General features: G+C 40.6%; 1 protein-coding gene across 3 annotated transcripts in view; it reads left to right on the forward strand.

Moving 5' to 3' along the window:
• The window catches only part of STXBP6 (syntaxin binding protein 6), a 266,791-nt gene that overhangs the window by 28,555 nt on the left and 218,043 nt on the right, over positions 1 to 20,193 (forward strand). Inside the window, exon 1 of one of the 3 annotated variants that reach the window (XM_036354224.1) lies at positions 9,944 to 10,074. The exons of the other annotated variants lie outside the window; for them this stretch is intronic. The gene's annotated coding sequence lies outside the window, so the exon portion shown is untranslated. Of the gene's footprint in view, positions 1 to 9,943; positions 10,075 to 20,193 lie in introns of those variants that run through there. 3 annotated transcript variants of the gene reach the window in all.

Below are 20,193 nucleotides of genomic sequence, written 5' to 3' on the forward strand. Positions count from 1 at the left end.
ACTGGGTAGTAGGTGGCTCAGGTGTAGTGGAGGAAAGGGTCATTGGATGTGAGGCAGTAACAGAATAGAGACCAGAGTGCTGATGCCTTTGGACATTTGGCTCACCCCTGCTGATTGCAGGATTCAGAGGAGACAATGATTTTGGTAAGGGTTCAGATGAGGTATCTGGATTTGTGGGTTTTTTTTGGGTTGTTGTTGTTTTTAATAAATAACAGGTTATCCATTTTTTTCTAAAGCTCCTTACCTTTAGTTTCAATGGGAATTCAACTGGGAGACTATATTTAAATGGTTTGGGGCCCACTTATTTATTTCTTTTTTTGCATTATGTCCTGAGAGTGATATTATATCAGGCAAACTCTGTCTTTAATCACTTTGTGTTACTACAGAAAACGTAAATCGTTTAAACCACTTGAGTTCATAGAATGTTCAGTTGCTGTAATGATTGGTGCCCTTTTTGTCTTATGTGGTTATGTTGCTTCTGAAGGTGACTGACAGTGCAGTCAAAACATTCGAGAGGAGGCCAGGTTTTCCTGAGTCCCTTGTGGCTCTGACCATGATGAGCTTTGAAGGGAGCATAAGTAGGAAGCCATGTTAGAGGCATCTGTTATCATTCGTAATATGTGTCATGCTTTGGCAGTAACTGAGGGAGAGCAAGCCCACCAGCTCAGAAAATACTTCTCTGAATGGTAAGGCATCTGAGCCAGCCTTCCTTATACTTGAGAAGGAAAAGGGGTTAGAAAAGCTCACAAAGAAAATAAAGCATGTGGAATTTATAATAAACTGCTAAACCTGATCATCTAAAACATCTGAAGGTTGTGATAAAAATCCTCACCAAGTACTCAGGATGCAGAAATCTATAATCTAAAAAAAAGAAAGAAAGAAAAGAAAAAGGAATTCAAGCATGCAAACTTTGAGATACAGCATCTTTTTGTTACTGATTCTGAAAAGATTAGACAAATGACAGAGCAGAGGGCAAGAGTGCCCGTGTTTTCAGCTGAGGATGATGACAACAGATAGCGGGAGAAGTTCCCAACACTCAAAGGTCTGCCCTGGAATGAAATGTTTTACAGCAGAGAGCAGTTCTGCTGCCCGCTAGCTACTCACTCTGCTCTCTGTCTCCTCTCCCCCCAAAGAATCTGTTTATTCATCCCTACTTTTGCCTTTAATTTGCCCTGTCCTAATGCCTCCCTTCCCCTTTCTCCACATCTCATCCATTGTTCCTTGACAAAACCAAGTCAAAGTCCAACATGCTGCTACATCTTTCCTATCTCTGGCTCCTTGCATTTATTACTTGTATAATTTGGTAAGTTAGCTCTTTGATAGATTTATAGATTGCTAGGTGGTGAGAAACCTTGGATTTTTCCCCTCAAACTATTCCCAAGGCAAGAATCACTTCACCCAACTCAAGGTTTAGAGTCTACAAGTTCCTTTAGACTCTGGAGTATTCTGGAATCTGAGACTTGGGATTTCCTATCTGGGACTTGAGCCTTTAAGGATTATTTCATTTTCCTCTAATAAAGAGAACAAACAGTTGCCGATGATCATTGCCTGTCCTTGATACCTGATGTTTTATACTATTCTACCCAACCAATAGGTTAGGTCCTGCTTTGACATAATTTTTTTTTTTCTTGCTTTCAAAATAACTAAACCACCTGCTTTGTTCTTAGCATTTTTTTTGGTAAGCCTTAGTTTATTCTAGATATGAGTCTTCTTGTGGCTTAGAAGATGTCATTTTGTGTACATATTTACTAGGTATTGTAAAGCTTGTCAAGTGGGAGATGATTCTTTAGGAAGTCTCAGTTGAGTTTACAAACTGCCAAAAACAGTGCCTGGCATGTAGTCAGCCATTAATGATAGCTATTCTTATTGGGCTTGGTGGCTGATTAGAAAGATCCCATATTGAAAAAAAATTTATAAATTAAAAGCTTATCTCCTATATGAATTGAACCTTGGGATTTTCATATCATCATAGTTCTCTACACTTATGCCTGTCAAAGAATAAATGGGGACCTTAAAACCATAGAGCGTTACAGCTGGCAAATATCAGCACTGGCAACGTTACATAGAAGGAAGCTGAGGCCTAGGAAAGTTGGTGACTGTCACTAGGTCATACTGTTGACATTGGCAAGTTGGGACTAAGATGTAGCTCTCAGGGCTCTGGAACCAGGATTTTACCAGGTGTGTGACTGAAAAGTCAGTCTTGAGAGAGGAGCATGGAAAGGATTAGTATTCAGAGAGTGCCCGAACCTTGGGTGGTAAAGTCAAAGAATAGCATAAAATATAGAGGTTTGGCCTCTTAATGTTTTACCATATTACTCCTCTCCAATGGTTGGCTTCTACATCTGTTCCTTTTATTTATTTAATTTTATTTTTTAAATACATTTTATTGACCTTTTACAGAGAGGAAGGGAGAGGGATAGAGAGTTAGAAACATTGATGAGAGAGAAACATCAATCAGCTGCCTCTTGCACACCTCCTACTGGGGATGTGCCCACAAGCAAGGTACATGCCCTTGACCGGAATCGAACCTGGGACCCTTCAGTCTGCAGACCGACGCTCTATTCACTGAGCCAAACCGATTAGGGCAAACATCTGGTCCTTTTAAATGAAAATCTGGGTCAGTATTTTGGAAAACCAGGAGAGGTTGGGGCCCTAGGGATATTGTAGCCTCTCATAAGGTTAAAGGCCACTGTTTTGAGAATGCAGCTGGTAAAGAGTGAGAGAGAAGAGTCGGGGCTCAGAGAGGCCTCTGGGCCTTGTGGTAACTACGCAGTTCCAGTGCATGGCTGCCTAGCCCTGGGGTCGGTGCTCAGAATTTAGCTGTATAAGGAGTAAGTTGCAGGCAAGTGAGAAGCCACTGGCAGTGGCTGAAGTCTGCGATGTACTTAGACTTTCTGGGTGTCTTCTTATGTATGCTACAGCAACGATGGGAAAATAAAGAAACCACACAGCACAGCGATGACAGGACAGAGATACATACAAAGATTAGGTTAAGAATGTGTTTTCTGAAATGGCTGAGATGGGGACAGTGTACAATTGTGTTGTATGTTGTCAAGAAGTCCTGTATTTCCTTACTTATAGAGAAGATCTCTTAGTGATCACTAACCAAGAGCATTTGGACAGAGGGAAATTCAGGGACAGATGTGTGAGCAGGCAGAACAAGTACTTAATTTGAGCTTATAGATGGAGGTACAAACAGGGCAATTAGCTTCGCAGTTGGAGATCTCAACCACCATGCTGTCTGTCTGAGCTGCCCACTGAGATCCAAGCCCTGGAGAAACAACCAGTCCTGTTAGTCCTCCTGCTCTCTGGTGTCCCAGGGGTTCCTTAAAGCCTACTAAGTCATTGGGTTGTTTTATGACCCAGAGTCCCCTTTAATTAAATGACCTCAATGATTTTTAGGTTCCCATGGAATCTCCTGTCTTTGAATGCATTTGCATCCTTTCCTTATGGCATCAACCTTTTAGCTTGGTAACTGTGTGTCGACTGGCTTTCCTTGCCCTTTGGAGATTTTTAGTTAAACCTGGATCAATCCAAAGCCTCCTGGTGATTCCATGTTCCTGTGTCTTCCTTCCTCGTGCCTCCCTCTGCCTCTGAGCTTCTGAGTCTGAGAGCTGCCTGTGCCCCTCACGTGCATCCTGAGAGCAGCACTTCTCCCCACACCAGTTTCCATGGGACATCTCCTCCCATCACATAGGCTTTAGTGAAGACTTGTGATCTTTCACCAACTTTACTGACTTTATCCCTATATCCTATTCTTTCTGATTTGAATATCAATCAAAGTTCTCCCCACATTAAGGCAACTGTGGAACAGGGAGAAATCCTCACTCTATAACTTAACCGCTAGCACACATAAATACTGTTTATTTTCTAAGAATTCTGGTGAGTAAAAGATTTGTCTAATTTACATGCACTTCAGCTTGGGTACAAATATATCAAATCAGAGATATGACTGTGTACCTGATGTCTAATTGACTACAAGACTACTGATTATGTGGTCACGGGACTATTTGTATTCTTTCCTAGTAAACATTTTACTGCATACTCAGCACTTTACACTATACTATCTGGACAGCACTCACCTCAAATTTCTTTTATCTTCTTTGTCTACCAACTTCTTTTCTTCAGTGCAAGCCTTACAACTTCATTTAGCTTTCATACCAATTCCCATGTTTTTGAGCCCAAAGCATGTGTGAATCCCATTCCATTTCTCCTTTCCCACTCCTTGTAGCCTAGAATACAGTGTTGTTGTTGTTTAAGTTTTATGCTTTTTTAGGTTTATGTTATGATTTCAGTAATCCTTGTCATGTCCTGTTAGTAAGTCCACAGTCCAGGAGTCTCCCAATAGTACCAACACACCTAGAATTTTATTTTAAGTAAAAGTTGTAGATGATTTGCCAGAATCCTTAAGACTTGTGTTCCTTTCTCTACAATAGATGTGAATTTCTCCTCATCATTGTCTTTGGCATGGATTGCCAAGGGGTGTAATGTAACTAGATACTAGATCCCTAATACAATGGATTTTGGGGGGATCTGGAAGTCATTCTCTTTAATTCTGAAGATTTCCTCAGACCTTAGAAATAGTGAGATTCTTTCTGGATTCAAGGAGTTAATGAATTTGCTACTATTTGTGATTGGCACAAAATAAAGGAGAACCTAACTTCAACTTTGGTTATTTTTTTCTAGAGAAAAAGTTCATTTCTGTTCTGGGGAAATAGAAAAGTCAAGGTTTAAAATAGATTACAGTATTCTCTGATGAGGCTAAAGAATTAGAAGTTTGCCAATTTTTTATTTCTTGAGTGAAAAAAGAAAAAGGTGGAGAGTAAAGAAAAAAGGCATATTAGGTTCTAATAACCATTGTAGGCAGCATTTGTAGAACATATATGTGCTAGGCACTATCCTAAACATTTTCCATTTCTCATCTCAGTTATTACATTATTACAACAGCGCTCTGACAGTCCCATTCTTTCTTTTTCTTATATGCCATTTTATTTTATTTTAATTTAATTTTTTCTTTATTGATTAAGATATTACATATGTGTCCTTATCTCCCCATTGCCCCTTTCCCCCACTCATGCCCTCAGCCCCCTGGTGTCTGTGTCCATTGGTTAGGCTTATATGCATGCATACAAGTCCTTTGGTTGATCTCTCCCCCTTACCTGCACCCTCCCCTACCTTCCCTCTAAGGTTTGACGGTCTGATCGATGCTTCTCTGTCTCTGGATCTGTTTTTGTTCATCAGTTTATGTTGTTCATTATATTCCACAAATGAGTGAGATCATGTGATATTTATCTTTCTCTGACTGGCTTATTTTGCTTAGCATAATGCTCTCCAATTCCATCTACTCTTATCTTTATTTTATAGGTGAGGAACCCATGCTGCCAGAGAGGTTGAACAGCCTGCCCAAAGTCAGGCAGCTAATAAATGGCAGATCAGCTGCACATTTCAGCTACACGGTTACACTCCCATATATTGAGACACTTTGACTTCTTCCCTCACTTGGATGCAGCCTCCCACAAAATATATAAAGCACAGAACTGGCAGTTTCAGATTTTTCTCTTGTTGTTGTTTGTTTGTTTAATAGCAGGATTAAAAAAAAGAAGTCACTATGCAGTCCAAATCAAGTTTAATTAGACCTGTGTGGAAAACATAACAATTATCCATGCCAAATTTCCAACAGTCTTTTTCATGTTCAATTATTAATAGTCACTGGTGCACAAAGTCTTTCATTTATTTTTGAAGTGAAACACTTGAAGCTTGCGTAGGACTTCAAGTTGTTGCCTCATTCTTTAAGTGTCTTTAGCTGAAAGGAACATTTTCTCTAAAAATGAAAAAAAAATTCATTTTTGTTTGTGGGACACAAATTCCTTTGGGGAATATGGTATTACCAGGTGTGGAATCCTGACATTAAACTAAACTTTTCTTTCTCTTCCTTGAGCTCATGGAAAGGCATGGGAGGTGCTGGTTGGTGGTGGGGCTGGTGTGGTGTGGGGTGGGTGGACAGAGTATTTGGATATATACCACTAGTATATCCAGATCTGGACAAAAACCCCTTCATTAGGTCCCAGGCTTTCTGAAACTGAGGTTTTAGAAGAACCTAAAAAGACCTCCTTGAGCTAGGTTATTCAGATGTGATTTTACAAAATGGCAGTTCTTTTCTATTTGTAGTGGAAAAGATAATGAAGGCTATCCACCCTTCCCAAATATAAACAGGGTGTTCTTATATTGCTTTCACAATTCAATGTAAAAATTCCTCAATGATAGTTTTTAATATTTTCTTCATTATTATAATACTAGAGGCCCAGTGCATGGATTCGTGCACCAGTGAGGTCCCTCAGCCTGGCTTGCAGGGATCAGTGGACCTCTGCTGCCGCAGCCCGGCCAGCCCAGCCTTACCCTCCAGCTCGTCAAGCTCCAGCTTCCTGTCTGTGTTGATCCTGCACAGCACGAAGTACAAGAAGTGGCAGGCAGCCAGGGAGGAGCCAGAGCCCCAGCTGGGCGCAGCACTGCTCCTGATCATCCCGGCCTACTGCGCCTGCCACCTCCGCAGCTTGGGTGTGCAGGGGGAGTGTCCGCGGGAGAGGCTCGCACCACCACAGCTGCGCTCACCAGCCATGAGCCCTAGTGGTCAGTGTACATCATACCTACCAGCCTGCCATCTGGTCGTCCCATCACTTAGGCTTTTATGTATATAGATAGGCTTTTATATATATATATATATATATATATATATATATATATATATATATATATATATATATATATAGATAGATTCTTCCTCTATCCAAGCCATTGAAAAGGTTATAGAAATATAAAAAAAAAAATGTGATTATGTAAAAATAGCTATCTTGCCCATAGCTCAGTGGTTGAGTATCAACCTATAAACCAGGATGTCATGGTTGGATTCCTGGTCAGGGCACAAGCCCAGTGTGGGGAGTGCAGGAGGCAACCGATCAATGATTCTCTCTCATCACTGATGTTTCTATCTCTCTCTCCTTCTCCCTTACTCTCTGAAATCAATAAAAATATATTTTTTTAAAAAAGCTATCTGTAGAGCTTTGATAGTATAAATGATTTTAAAATAAATTTTATTAGTTTTCCTCCACATTTAAAACAATACAGTAACTAAAAATATTTGGAAAATTCAGAGAAATAGAAGCAAAGAAAAGCAAACTCCTATATTGCCTACACCTAGGAGAAACATGCTATATTTCTATATTTTTATCTGTGAAGAGTTTTCTACACTCTTTTCTGTGGTGAATTATATTTATATTTCTTGATTGTGATTATACTGTAATTATGATTTTTGTCCTCATCACAGGTTAGCTCTGCAGCCTCCTGAGTCCCTTTTAATACATAGGTTCACCTTCACTGTCTTTTCCTTGCAATATTTTTTAATTTTTTTGCCAGAGTGAATCATTTATTTTGCAGTTTCCCATCAGTTGGATTTTGCTGATTACATCCCTGTTCCCCTGGCCATTGTATTACTTTTAAACTGGTAGTTACATCTAGAGGCTGGATCAAATTTTATTTCCATTTTTTGTCAAGAATACTTTATGTTGCTGAAACCGGTTTGGCTCAGTGGATAGAGCGTAGGCCTGCGGACTGAAAGGTCCCAGGTTCGATTCCGGTCGAGGGCATGTACCTGGGTTGCGGGCATATCCCCAGTGGGGAGTGTGCAGGAGGCAGCTGATCGATGTTTCTCTCTCATCGATGTTTCTAACTCTCTATCTCTCTCCCTTCCTCTCTGTAAAAAATCAATAAAATATATTTTAAAAAAATAAAAAAGAAAGAATACTTTATGAGTGTGTGTAACTGTCAGGAGTCACTTAACATCAGTTCTGTGTGTGTGTGTGTGTGTGTGTGTGTGTGTGTGTGTGTGTGTGATTTCTTGACAGACAATGATGATTGTTGCTGCCTATGGGATTCTAAATCTTATTTCAGCCTTAGCTGGTTTGACTCAGTGGTAGAATATCAGTCCATGGACTGAAGGGTCAGTGGTTTGAGTCCAGTCAAGGGCACATAACTGGGTTGCAGGCTTGATCCCAACCAGGGGCATGTGTGGGAGGCAACCAATTGATGTGTCTCTCTCACATCAATGTTTCTCTCTCTTGATCTCTCCCCCTTACCTCCCCGACTCTCTCTCTAAAAATCAATGGGAAAAAATTATCCTCCAGTGAGGATTAACAAAAAAGAATATTTTTTTCAATCATATCTTCATTTAGTAACTAGAATACTTTTATAAAGAGAAACTCCTATGAATCAGGTATTTGGTTATTCTGAGGTATAGTTTATGTACGAAAGGCAGGTAAAACATCTGATGTTTTTCTTCTTTATTTATCAGTTTTCAAAATAATTAGTTGGCTCCATGAGCTATCTAAATAGTAATATTCTCCAAAGGTGACCATTGAGAGAGATGGACAGACATGGAGACAGTGACAGAGAGGTGTGCGTGATTTATTAAGGATTAATAAATTTAAAAATATTAGTGTTTCAATCTATTGCATTTATTCTTGTGGACCATGAAATTGTGCCATCTTTGATCAATGGGAGCTCTGTGTTGCCTCCTGAATCCTTTTGATATGATTCTAATAGTTTTTGATAGTTTTCCTCCTTTCTGATGTTATAATATTCTAGGCTGTTGGCTCTCAAAATATGACCTGAGGATGTCTAGTAGTTCCTGAGACCCTATTAAGGGGTCTGTGAAGCTACAACAATTTCCATAGTATTGTTAAGACATTATTTACCTCTTTACTCTGTTTTTTGTTTTTTTGTGTGTGTGTTTTTTTTTCACATGTGTATAGTGGAATTTTCTAAATACCACATATTGGCTATTGGAATGTGTGAGTGTATATTATTGTGTTTTCTAGAATTTTTAAAGATAAGTTCTTTGGTGTCTTCAGTAACTTCTAAGAATATTAAATAAAAGGGTCCTAAGACCAAAAAACTCAAGAACTGCTATTCTATGTTCATCTTTTAAATTTCTTGCCACGTACAGGGAATCACTGGTATCCTTATAAAATAGCTCCTTTATTCTTTAATGTTTTTATGTGTGAGAGATCTCCAAGTCTCACAGCTAATAAGTAGCAAAACCGGAATTTGAGGTAGATATATATGCATCCGTCCCAATAAACATAATCACTGATGTCCAAAAATTTATGATTAATTAAAGTTTAGAAGCTATAAACACTGCAGGTATTCTAGGCTTGTACATTTTAGTGGCCACCAAGTAAAATTAGCAGTTCTTTTCCTGAAATGGAATGGCCCTAATAAGGGAAAAGCAGAGATAGAGGCAGGATGAGTATCTGCTGTAGCTCCATTGTATACTGCAAAACAATGCACTGAGAATGTTGGCTTTATTGGTCGCAGTGGAGAAATTAAAGATGCTAGTGGTAACTTATTAGAGCCTTAACTTTTGAAGATTTCAATCATCCAGAGAAAAGCCTGCTTTATAGAAACATGTTTTGCACATGGAATTCAGTAATGGCTCATTTATTTCCTACTAATTTCTGAACCTAGGGTCCAACTGATAGCTTGACCACATAGCTTAGAAATACTCCCCCCCCCCCCCATCCTGTGGTTAATTGAACCAAATCCTGCACAAGAAAGCATCTTACAGTTTTCAAAGCGGAATAATGGTGCCTTAAGCCTGGGTCTCTCATTTCCCCATCACTGATTAGTATACAGGTATCTATGAGACAGGTAGTTAAAACCACTGGATTTTGCAGTTCTGGGTCCTCAGGGGAATTTTTATTTTGTCTCATTCTGTTGAGCTGATCTCAGTAACTCATCCTTTGTTCACAATTCCTAATAATTGTAGCTTCTCTTGGATAATGAACAGCATTAAATCTTGTTTCCCAGGTACATGGAAGAATTTCCATCATAAGAAAAGGAAGTGTGCTTTGAAAACAGCCAGCACTGGCTTTCTGAAGTGAGAATATGTAGGGGAGAGGAGCAGCCTGAGTAATGTCCTTGACTATCTACCAACATAAGAAGCACCTGACAGCCTCAGGTGCCATGTGGAAAAGTGTCATCACATAGGAAGCTTGAATCAGAGCCCACATCGCTATTCAGGTGCTTCCTAATTACTTTGTGGTTCAGGTGGGGAGTGACGCAAAGCATATGTCAGGGCTTCATTGCTCTTAGTAAAATAGAGATTTCTTGTTTGAAAAGTAGTTATTAAATACTAAATACGTTTTCATATTTATGAGCAAATTCATTTTTCACCAGAGCCTTGCTTATTTGTCTCATAATTTAATCTGTCATAGTGAAATGATTTAAATATCTGCTTTGTGTGACCTGTTGCATTTTGATTTATGTATTTGGAAAGTCAGAAGCCTGGGCTTTCTGAGCAAGTCCTCTCATTGACTTTGCTGAAGGTAGTTTCAGAATACACTTAAGTCAGAGTGTGAAGTAGAAGGTAAATCTTTCATGGGGATGGGTACTGCCATTGGTCATGTCAAATTTTTCTTTCCTATTTGTCACTTTGACTAAATTGCAAAAATAAAAAAATATTTTTTTTTATGTTAAATTCATTGAACAGACCCACCTCCACATGAAAAACATGTGGTGTATGAAGATGTGAGCCTTGATTTTATGGCTCGGGAATGCCAGGAATTTGGGGTTCTGGTGTCACTGAGGAAAATGGCCACGCCTTTCTGTGCTTTGGTTTCCTGTTTAGAAAGTTCTGCTCCTTTATAAAGACCTCAAAGTACTAGGAGGAAAGGTGCTCTATGTGTGGAGTTTTCCATAACGTGTAGTCTCAATGAAAAGGCTGGGTTAAAGGTAGGTGAATGCTTTATAGAAACATGTTTTACACATATATGACATATTTATTAGTTTATGCTACACTGATTTATTTATTCAAGTGTGAATAGCCCCAGGCAATTTGAATTCAGATTTAAAATTCAGGTTTTATTTACCTAATTTCCTTCTTTCTCTTAAGAGTAAATAATGTAAAGGCTTAGGAAAAAGTGGAAATTGCAATTGATTTTAAATGCCTGAACAGATTTACTACAGGAAAAGTTTTATTGAAGTGAAAATGAGGGCCAGATTATTTTTGTTCTTGTTCTGTATCTAATTACAGGCAACTTTGGAGTGGTCCATTGATCTCTTTTCCAAGTCTAAGTGAGGGTATCCATCACAGAGTGAGCCATTTAACTCTCTGTGGGACTGCCTTGACTAAAAGTTTCTGTGAACTCAGATTTGCAGGAATACATTTGGAGGTGGAATCGATTATACAGGTGATGCCCAAGAGGAAATGAAGCCATTTCAAGTTATCCCAGAAACTGGGTAGAGCACTTCCCAAATCCCCCAACTCTCAGTGAGCCACTGTTGGGAGCAATTGTGTTGTGTATCCTTTAAGTGCGTTTGCAGCTGAAGTTAGACTGGTATGGAGCATGGGCCTATTAGAATAGCATTTCTTTCCGGAGAGGACCACTCTTTAGAAAAGATAAGTAATGTCATTGCATGATTTGTAGTCCATCACTGTTGCTGAAAATGTAGGACCATGTCATGTTCAAATCTGTGGTATTTTGGTTTGGTTCTAAATGCAAGTTTTGTGTGCATGATGTCATTTTGCTTGAAGAGGCTGCATGTGGTGTTCTGGAGCCCATTAACAAAAACCAATGGGGCTAGAAAACCTGAACTGCTTTAGTTGAGAGTCAAAGCCAAGTTGGAGTGAGTTCTGGAAAGAGTATGTGACATTGTGGCCATGCTCTTGTTCCTCAGGAGGTGGGATTGGACTTGTGTTTGTTTTGCTAAGGGAGGAGAGCTTTTCTCTACATTTGACTGTGCTTCATGGTACTGCACAACTCATTTTGGGCTTAGGTCTGGGAAAGATATATGTTTTAATTATTTGTTGCATAGTTTTGTATACTTTGTATGATTTTCCTTCCCTTGCTTTTACTTGAGAGGCAGGTAGGAAAATAGAAAAGCAGAGCGCCCAGGTGAGCTGCAAATAAGGTTAAGAGGGAACTATCTGGGGATTGGCTCCCTGCCTCCTGAATTAAAATTGGAATCCCACTACCAAGAGAGAGATGAGGAATTGATATTAGTTAGCCTTTGCAGTGTAACATACCATCCCCAAACTCAGCAGGAAAAACAAGTCATTTATTTGTCCACAATTCTTTAGGTTGGTAGTTTGGACTCAGTTTATCTGGACATGAAGTCAGCTGTCACCTCAGATGGGTCTAGGAAGGTCTAACTCACTTGTGTGGCAGTGGGCTGGCTACTGGCTGGATGACTAGTGGCCTCTCCAGCAGGCTAGCACATACTTAGTCACATGATGGCCTCACCTCAGGATTCCAAGAGAATGAGAATAGAAGCTGCGAGGCTTCTTGAATTCTAGGCCCAGAATTGGTACAATATCACTTCTGCTAAGTTCTTTTGGTCAGAACAAATCATGCCCGGATTCAAGGGGTGGGAACACAGACCATTCCTATTCCTCTTAGAGAAACTGAAAATAATTTGTGGCATTTTTCACCTATCATAAATGATTTGCATAGGTGAATAGCAGTGTTTCTCTCTCACTCTCTGGCACAGAGTCTTGCTCTGCCCTAGATGAAGTCACTAAGACATTGTCTTGGGCCTCAAATCTAGGGGAAGAGGTGGTAGGGCAGGGGGTGGGTTTCTGCCAGGTCTGAGCCCTAGTAGGGGCATCTTATTATCTGCACTGGGATGAGGTAGGTCAGATGGAACATTCCAGAGGGGCCTCTGAAAGCCAAGAGTCCTGAGGGGGAGGGAAGACATAGAGGAAGGGTATAGAGTGATGTGGGCTTTGCTCTCCCTGCCTGCTAAGGGATCTTGGTCACTTGGCATTTTAAAGCCTTAGTTTCCCCAGCTCATAATGAAGACAACAGCTCTCCGACCCATTCTCTGTTCCAGGGAAAGATGACTAAGGTGACCAATCTATACTAATAAAAGGATAATATGCTAATTAGACTGGGAGACCTTCCAGGAGACCTTCCAGCCAGGGGTCCTCAAACTATGGTCTGCGGGCCACATGCGGCCCACCGAAAACATTTATCCGGCCCGCTGGGTGTTTTTGCCGACGCTGTGTGCATAGGAATTTGTTCATAGTTTTTTTTCAAACTATAATCCGGCCCTCCAATGGTCTGAGGGACAGTGAACTGGCCCCCTGTTCAAAAAGTTTGAGGACCCCTGTTCCAGACATTCTTCTGGACAAAGCCATGGTGGCGGGGCTGAGGCAGAGGCGGTTAGAGGCCAAGAAAGGGGGGGCAGTTGTGGGTGATCAGGCTGGTGGGGGGCAGGGCCATTGAGGGTAAGCAGACCAGCAGGGGGGCCAGTTGGGGGCAAGCAGGCCGTCAGTGGTGGTCAGTTGGAGGTGATCAGGACAGTAGGGGGGCAGTTTGGAGTGAGCAGGCCAGCAGGGGGCAGTTGGGGGTGATCAGGCTGGCAGAGAGGGGTGTTTGGGGGCAAGCAGGCCAGCAGCCGGGGCTGTTGGGGGTGAGCAGGCAGAGTGATTAGGAGCAATCAGGTGAGCGGTTAGGAGCCAACAGTCCCGGATTGCGAGAGGGATATCTGACTGCCGGTTTAGGCCCGATCCCTGTAAACTGGCAGTAGGACATCCTTCGAGGGGTCCCATATTGGAGAGGGTGCAGGCCAGGCTGAGGAACACTTCTTCCCCTGTGCACAAAGCTCATGCACCGGGCCACTAGTAGAAGATAAAAGGAACGTAGTTCTAAATGCAGTGTGATATCCCGGATTGGATCTTGGTAAAAGGACATTAGTGGAAAAGATGAAACTCTGAATAGGCCCGGATTTTAGTTAATAATAACACCCAATGTCAGTCTCTTTGGTTTGACAATTTAGTACCATGTAAGATGTTGACATTGGGGTAGACTGAGAACTCTCTGTGCTATCTTGGCAACTTTTCTGTAATTCAAATATCATTCTGAAATAAAAGTTTATTTAGTAAAAGGAAAAAGAGGGGAATGTCTCTAGGAAGTCAATAAGCTCTGAGATGTATAAGTTTTAGAACATCAAATATTAAAACCAGGGATCAAGAATTTTCCATTTAATCAAACTACTTTGAGGTTTCATTTTTTTGTTGCTGCCTGTCTTAACTTGATGTCTGGTAAATATTTTTTTTTCCGAAAAAATATATTTTTATTGATTTCAGAGAGGAAGGGAGAGAGAGAAAGAGATAGAAATGATGAGAGACAATCCACAACCAGGGATGTGGCCTGACTGGGAATCGAACTGTGATCTCCTGGTTCATAGGCTGACACTCAACCACTGAGCCACACTGGCTGGGCTATTAAAGTTTTACAGTTGTGTGAAGTTGTTTGAAGTAAAAGCAAAGCAAATTAACTAGACATCATTCTAGCTACCATCTAGTTCATCCTTTGTATTTTGCTGATAAATCCAGTTACTCACAATGAAGGTTGTATCTTTGTCTCAGTATTCCTCATGCCTAGCACTGGGTTTAACACATAATACGCACTTACTGGCTAACTGGGACAGTATATATTTTAAAAAATTGAAGCAAACCTTTTGGCCAGAGTATATTTGAAGAAAGTCTCAGTGGAATGTTTGAGAAGTATGGTGGGAGGTGTTATAACAACTCTTCTTTGGGAATTTAAAAACTTTGCCATTCTTTCATGAATTATTAGAGCCTGACATCAACTATTTTAAAAACTTCTAATGTGTAAAGTGTCCTGTGTATTAAACCTTTTGATGTGTAAAATATTTTTTGTTATACATTCTCAAGATGATAGTCTCTTACCATTACTTTGGGAATATTATTTAATTACTGTTTTAGAGTCAACAGAAGAATGAATAGGGATCATTATTGTTGCCAATAGACACTGTTCTCCATATGTCAGAATTTAATAAAACATGGGTTTAAAAGTTCCATCAAGCAAGCAGTAGCTTTCCAAGTTAAAAAAAAACATTTCAGTGATTTTTTTTCCTCTAGTTTCCATTTATTTGTATTTACGTTTCATAATAGAATTTTTGAGATTTCTTATTTGTTTTTATTGAGGAATAGTTGACATATAACATTATATTAGTTTTATTTTTTAATATATATATATATTTTTTTATTTTTTCCTCACTATTTAACCCCCCCATACCCTCCTCCAAATCCACTCTCCACACACACACTGTTTAAATGTAAAGCATAATGATTCATTATTTGTATATTTTACAAAATGATTACCACAAGTCCAGTTAATAACCATCACTATAGGTACAATTTTTTTCTTGTGATGATATCTACTCTCATCAGCTTTCAAATATGCAACACAGTATTATTAACTATAGTCACTATACTGTAGATTACATCCCTATGACTTATTTATTTTATAACTGAAAGTTTGTACCTTTGAACTCCTTCACTTTTTTCACCCACCGCCCTCTTCCCCTCCACCCACTTCTAGCAACCAACACTCTATTCTCTGTTTCTATAAGCTTGGTGTTTTGGGTTTTGTTTTTTTTTTAGATTCCACATATAAGTGAAATCATACAGTATTTGTCTTTCTCTGTCTTACTTATTTACTTAGCATAGTGCTCTTAAAATCCACCCATCTTGTTGCAAATGGCAAGATTTCCTTTTTATGATTCAATAATATATATACATATATATATATATATATATATATATATATATATATACCACATTTTCTTTTCATATCTTGACTATCCTATATAACAAAAGCCTAATATGCTAAGTGTCTGGTTGACCGGTTGGCTGTTCAACCAATCAAAGCATAATATGCTAATGATATGCTAAGGCTGCTCAACTGCTCACTATGACGTGCACCGACCACCGGGGGCAGATGCTCCAACTGATAGGTTAGCTTGCTGCTGGGGTCTGGCTGATTGGGACTGAATGAGACAGGCCGCACATGCCCTGGAGCCCTCCCACGGTTACTCCCCGGCTGGCCAACCTCCCGTGTCCCTCCCTGGCCCTGATCATGCACTGGTGGGGTCCCTCGGCCTGGCCTGCACCCTCTTGCAATCCGGGACCCCTCAGGGGATGTCGGAGAGCCAGTTTTGGCCAATCCTGCAGGCCAGGCTGAGGGACCCCACTGGTGCACGAATTCATGCACCAGGCATTTAGTTGTAAATAATGTTGCAGTGAACATGGGGGTGCATATATCTTTTTGAGTCAGTGTTTCTACAGGTAAATATTCAGAGTGGAATTGTTGGATCATATGGTAGTTCTATTTTCAGTTATTTGAGGAACCTCTGCACTTTTTCCATAGCATTCAGTAATTTTTTAAAAAAATACCTGAAGTAATTTATCAGGTATATGGCCACTTTTGGATAGCTGAGAATTTTAACTTGAACCATTATTTTTCTTTAAAATAATTTCCCATGAGTAGAGCTGAGTCTAGGGTCTGATCATTTTATATATGTGGGACTCAGGCAAATTTTTGTTTCTAAAGCTGTTTGAAGGAACTTCCCATCTTTCTGTCTGGCTTCATGCCTAGAGTGCTGGTGAGGGTGCCATTCCAGGGGCAGGACTCTGGAGTGGAGAGAGCTGGGGTGGACAGTGAGTCAGGCCTGCACATATGATTCTTGTTTGGTGAAAGGCTACCAAAAGTTCCAGTCTTGAGGATTCTGACCATTCTCAGTTTACTTGGGGATTTTAAGATGGAATGACAATTACTTGCATTTCTAGAAACCCTGCTTTAAAAGTGGTTTGGCCGAAACCGGTTTGGCTCAGTGGATAGAGCGTCGGCCTGCGGACTGAAGGGTCCCAGGTTCGATTCCGGTCAAGTGCATGTACCTGGGTTGTAGGCACATCCCCAATAGAAGATGTGCAGGAGGCGGCTGATCGATGTTTCTAACTCTCTATCTCTCTCCCTTCCTCTCTGTAAAAAATCAATAAAATATATTTTTAAAAAATAAAAAAAAAAAAGTGGTTTGTCTGTGAGATCTCCTTTTGAGATGTTCCAAGTGTGTCAAAAGGATGTGAATATGGCCGAAACCGGTTTGGCTCAGTGGATAGAGCGTCAGCCTGCGGACTGAAAGGTCCCAGGTTCGATTCCGGTCAAGGGCATGTACCTGGGTTGCGGGCATATCCCCAGTAGGAGATGTGTAGGAGGCAGCTGATCGATGTTTCTCTCTCATCGATGTTTCTAACTCTCTATCTCTCTCCCTTCCTCTCTGTAAAAAAATCAATAAAATATATTTTTTAAAAAAAAAAAAAAGGATGTGAATATGTTGGAGCATTGAAGGGATAATTTCTTTTGTGGCTAAAATCTTCAGATACAGAGGAAAGAATCCAAATGTCTTCTTTATTTCATCCATTCCTTCTACAGATGTCTAGTGAGCACTTCTAACGTGCCAGGCACTGTTTTGGTGCTGGATAACATGGTCATAATTCTCTGCCCTCACAGAGCTTCTAGAATGGGGGAGACAGGAACACAAATAAGTTAAATATGTCCAATGGTGATATGCACTATAGAGAAAATTAAAACAGGGATGGGAGATAGGAGGAATGACAACAGGTGAGGGAACCATATTAAAACCTAGGATCTTGCACAACTTATGGTGACTGACTGGACCCACAAGTTTGGAATAGCACAGTCCTTTATGTATTGCCACTGATTGTGCTGTCATGAGCATCACTGGTATTGTCACTGTTACAGTCAGAAAGTATTTATCTCACGTCTGTGAGCAAGGTTGTGTGTGGAATGGGTCATGCAGCTGACTGTTTGTTCTCCACACTGACAGCTTTTATGTGGACACATGCAGAGGTCTGAACTCATGGCAAATAAAATAAATGAATAGACTATATTCACTCAGCCACTGCTCTTACTGATGATGCATTGTGGAGGACAGCAAGATAAGTCAAGATATGCCTTGGTAAGAAAGCACATGCTTGTGTGTATTGGGTCATTTGCATGTCAGTGATTGAACATCTGAGACAGACTATGAAAGGTCCATGACATATGCTGATTTGCCATCTTGCTGAGGCATGATTTTCAGTCACATGCTTTGGGAGGCTGGTGAGGGTAAATAACCTAGGAGTGTGTCAGCTGATCGTCTGCGTCCACATTCCAGCACAGTGTTGTTTCTACCATTGTTTCATGTGTAAAATGCCTCTGAAGGGAAGCATGCTTTCTTTGTGGATTGCTCTGAGAAGGAAGTCAGCTTCTAGTGCTGGGGATGAAAGCATCAAGTGTAAGACATGATGGTTCTTACTCAGAAAATGGGGTCATTGAGTGTCTCAAGGAAATACTTAGCTTTTCCCTCCCTTTGTGAGGGAAACCATATGCTGTACTAATGTTTGCCAACTCAGAGATGAGCCTCTCATAATTGTATCATTTGGGTGAATCCTGATAAGGGCCCTACGGGAACTGTGGACATGGGAGGATTGATCTCCCTTCTGGAGATCATCAGCTGCTTCATCCGGGCCCTAATATCAGGTTATTCCCTTTTGTTCAGAAATGAAGGGTGAGCCATCCTTGTGTGAGGATCCCTGGAATACATTTTCCAGCCTCCCTTGAACTTGGGTGTGGCTGTGTGACTGAATTCTAGCCATTAGAATGGCCATGGTAAAGACAGCAGAGCTTGTCAGCCTGAATCCCTGTTTTAGTGTGAAGAGGAGCAGTACCTCATTCACCTTTTTCCCATCATGGAAGCAAGACACAATGTTCTAAGGCAGTGGTCGGCAAACTGCGGCTCGGCTCGCAAGCCACATGCGGCTCTTTGGCCCCTTGAGTGTGGCTCTTCCACAAAATACTGACTTCTGCGCATGGGCCATGAAGTTTCAATCGCACTGTACGTGAGCGTCCACATGTGGTATTTTGTGGAAGAGCCGCACTCAAGGGGCCAAAGAGCTGCATGTGCCTCGCGAGCCACAGTTTGCCGACCACGGTCTAAGGTGTTTGAGCCATTATATGTGAGTCTATTTTAGCAGAGTCTAGTTTTCCATAACTAATACTGATACTGTGTGTGGTCAATGAGAGGCAAAGACTATAGTTTCAGTACCTCAGTCTTACTTGACTGGGAGACTGGACCTAGTTGTTTCCACCTGAATGGTAGAGTCAGTGTTCTTGGATATTGTGCTTGTAGGTTAAGGGCATGTGCTTATTACGGCACTCACCATTCATGGCTTACAGGTGTCTGTGCTCCTTGCTGTGTCCCCAGTGGCTGAGGGTAGAGTCAAGGGAGTGCTAACGGACCCTGGAGTTTTCTTCTCCATATATTTTAGTAGCACCTTGTGCTAGGCGCTACTGGGGATACCTAGACATGAAAGCAACATGACTTGTAACTTCAAAGAGCTAACAATTCTAATTGACCATACCACTTCAAATGGAGCTAACGACAAACAAAAGTTAAATTCTTAAACAATAAGTGATTGTTTTATTAAGAGCTGAGAGGAATGTAGACTTCAGGCGCTGTTTCTCTGTGATTTTTAATCCAGTTGGGTTCACTCCTGAAATTTATAGTCAACCCCAAAGTCCAGTACACAACCCTACTTAGTACTGCTTCCCACTCTCCTCACATCTAATATTATAATATGGGTCACTTAATAGGCTTTCCACCTTGAACAGTGCAATGTGGAACTGTTGACTGGGTGCCCTTTTCCCCTTGAATTCTATTGAGTGGGGCCCACAGAGGAAGATTTAGAATTGTTACTTTGCTTGGTATTGATAATGGTGGATAGTGATATGAGTGGATTAATGTGTGTAACCTGAGAAGATCCTATTCAACCTGTTTTAGTTGTTAGTTTCAGCAGATTCAATGGCTCTCTTCATTTGGCCTTCTCACTAGATGTAAAGTTAGAATTTGAAGATTATCAATCCCCCTCTTCAGTTTGCTCTATTATTCCTACTTGTCCTTGTTACTGTCAGCTTGTCTGTCATCCTCTGAGATGGACTATTCCTTAGAGGTAGGCACCAGACCTCATCTATGTTGTATTCTTTCTCCTAGTCCTTTACTCCAGAACATAATATAGTGCTTTATATATAATGTATGTCTCAATAAATGTCTGATGAATCAATTGATTACTTAAGTTTCTTCCACTGGAAGGGCTTCTTGAGCTGGTTTTATCCTTGGTGATTAATTCTGTTTATGGTGAACATTACTTCTTGCTGCCATTGTGTTGCTGTCAATTCTTGTGATGTTTCATCTTGTTTAACTTTGTGACATTAGCCACATCTTAGGAGACACCCAGCATGAGTCTAAGAAGGGAAAGTGCTGACATGCTAA

This window comes from Myotis myotis, unplaced genomic scaffold (assembly GCF_014108235.1).
Source record: "Myotis myotis isolate mMyoMyo1 unplaced genomic scaffold, mMyoMyo1.p scaffold_m19_p_1, whole genome shotgun sequence".
Lineage (NCBI taxonomy): Eukaryota > Metazoa > Chordata > Mammalia > Chiroptera > Vespertilionidae > Myotis > Myotis myotis.